The sequence below is a fragment of the Egretta garzetta genome, unplaced genomic scaffold (genome assembly GCF_000687185.1).
Source record: "Egretta garzetta isolate BGI_Z169 unplaced genomic scaffold, ASM68718v1 scaffold502, whole genome shotgun sequence".
Classification (NCBI taxonomy): Eukaryota; Metazoa; Chordata; class Aves; order Pelecaniformes; family Ardeidae; genus Egretta; species Egretta garzetta.
In genome coordinates, this window is record NW_009258809.1 from 523937 (window position 1) to 527051 (window position 3115).

Genomic DNA, 3115 nt, shown 5'->3' on the forward strand with positions numbered 1-3115 from the left:
GAAAATAAGATTCGTACCAGCATTAAATGAAATGGAAAAGAGCAAAAGACTATATATTCAATATCACTATATTGATATGTTCACTATAAATTCAATACCACGTTGATAAATAAAGAAGTCACCTTAAATAAGCAAAAGCATTGTGAGAGATGCAAAGTAGTCCCAATAGGAAGAAGTAACCAAATTCAGAAAAGGAGGAAGGGGTTAAGTTATAGGAACATAGAATCAGGAGATATATTTTACGTTCATTACGTAGTAAGGTAACACTGTTCCAACAAAAATAAAAAACATGTATTTTATGCAAGACAAATGAGGTCATTAGTTTATGTTTGAAACTGGTCTGATTTCAGTCACAGACCTAGGATTCTCTCTAGCACAGTTCATTTTTGGAAAAAGCTAATGAAAACGGTCATGTGGGAATAGTCAAAATAATTAAAAAAAAATGGAAAATCATATCCATCAGGCAAAGTTGTGAACAAGTGCCTGAATAGATGCATTCATTTTGAGAAAATTATTTTCCACACGTGTGTAAAACCTGTCCTTTTTTCAAACTGCATGATCACTTGAGAGAGAATGGAAGTCACTTTGTAAAGACAAAAAAAACCCAGCAAAAACTCAGTAAAGAAGTTGAAGCATTGCTGGAGAAAATGATCATGCTTTCATCTTACATTTGTGCAACTATTAAAGACTTGCTTATTTATATACTTTTTATATAAAGTAGCATGTTCTTACATGAAGCAGTATTCGTTCACTATCAAGGCCATCATTTGCAAGTATCAACACAAATGCAATGACTTACAACCCATCCTGTAGCCTGCCAAATTCAGATTATATTGGATTAAAAAAAGTGAGGTGAGAGGGGAGAAAAATGTAACAACATGTGTTGCTTTTCAAGCAGGTCCTGCTTTTGTTTGGTTTTGTAGTTACCAAGCACGGGCATTTCCAATAACCTCAGGTATGACAGTGAGACAGAGAGGTGGTTTGCTCCTTTTATCTTTTTTTCCTGTAGGTTTTAGGACAAGTAGAGCTTTACAGGCACTTACTTACCCTAGGATTACAAAGGCAGCTAAACAACTTGTATTACACAGCAACGCACCTGAACTACAAAGGGGAAACCATGTTCCGGGGCAGGTTCAGTATCAGGATGTTTTAGGGTACCGCCTATACAATACAGCCCTTGCGCCAGGCTGTGGTTTAGGTGACAATACCATAGCAGGGGGCTTCAGACTCCTCAAACGACGTTCAGATTAGTCATTTTTGGCATAGCTTCAGACTATTTCTGCCAAACCACCAGACTCGTCCGTGTACCGCTGGGTTCGAGCCTTCACTGGTTCCCAAGTTCACCTGGGGCAGCTGAAAAATCTCAGGCCGTGTTTCCTGAAACATTCTGTAAATGGCTCCTTTCAAGTGCTGAACAAGGTGGAGATTAAGTTCAGCTGGTTATGCTGCAGTAGACCCCAGAGGAGTGTCCTTGGAGAGGAAGAGCAATTTCTTAGCACTAGCTTAAGAGAAAAATCTGTTGGCACAAACACAGATGCTTAAAAATAAATATATCATCCATGTAAAAAAGAATGAGGAATCTGAGGAAATTAGCCTTTATCACAGCCTTTCTCTCTTTTTTTTTTTTTTTTTTTTTTTTGGTGAGAAGCAGACCATAATGTAGACTGATCTGATGGCCCACATTAAGTGAGTTTCTTGCTGTAGCAGGAGTTCAGATGCTTCCGTAAACGGACCATATGATCTGCAACACTTCAAAGGGATACTGACCACACCAGCAGTGGATCCAGCAATTCCCCAGTTGCCTTCTACAGCCAAAAAAGACTTACATGGAATATACACTGTTGAATGAAGAATGCTTCTAACAAACACTTTCAGTAATTTAGAAAACAAAACCTGACAAAATTAAGATGAGAACAAAGAAGATGTGTTTGAGAAAACTAACTTTCCTGGTGCAGAGATCTTGGGTTTGATGTTGTTGCTGTTGTTTTTCAAACCAAAGTTTAAAAATTAAACAAAATCTTTGCAGTAGCAGTGCTTGAATAAGCACCCAAAGAGAAGCAATGTGCTACCCACAAGCAGTGCCAATGATGATAGGAAAGGAAGCTAAGCTTCAGTGAAGGTGAAGGAAAGCTTAGTTCTCTGGGATAGCCATGCCATGACACTAAAATGATTGTAACCCACTTGCCATAGCAGTCCCACTGTCAGGCAAGTGATTTTTTTCTTATAGCATACAAACTCTCCATTTATAAGAAATAAGAGTTTTCAAATTACAACACCAGCAAGTATTTACACTAGGTATTTGCCACTGACTACTTAAAATAAAAAAAACCAAACAAAAAAACCCAACCAAAATACGCACACCACCTATAAGTGGTGCAATGACTGTGGCTTGCAGAGTTTTTCTGAGTAGCCCTTGCCCATTAAGGGGCCAGCATACGACCTCCTGAGCCTCTTCACACTCCAACATAGGAAGTCAGGCAAAAAGAGCTGCAGGGTTGTTGTGTAAAAATGCACAGGAGGGGTGCCTTCCAGCAAAGCTTCTGCTCCCCATCCTTCCCAGGCCACTACAGCAGTAGTTGTCCAACCTTTTGGGTAAGTTTGCAGAAACAGGGCCAGCATGGGTTTTTACTCACTACCACCCTATTAGTATGGGCCAAGCCTGGCTTTTGGTGACAGGCAGAGGAAATGAGTTCAGCAGCTGCTGAAGGAAGAAAATACCTATCTCTGTACAGGTTAGGATGGGCAGACGTCGCTACAGCTAGGAGGAAAGGAGACCAAAGGCCCATGGGCTTCTGCAGACAAAGCTACGGCTGGGTGCCATTGCTAGTGGGAGGGCAGAAGGCTGCCCAGATGCAGGGAAAGAAGACAGGACCCAGAAATGGGTTTGGTGGTTGGACAGCTCTGGGCACATTCCATGACCAACATATCTGTCAGATACGTTAAGATGACCATCAGAAGAGCTACATCCAGCAGAAAGGATGATACTAAATATGGCCCACTATGGTCACAGAAAGAAGTGACTCATTCCAAAGGCCAAAAAAATGTCCCTAAGCTAGAGGTGGACACATACCTTGTGAACCAGAACCAGAAACATAAGCTTGTTTCAATTCTACCA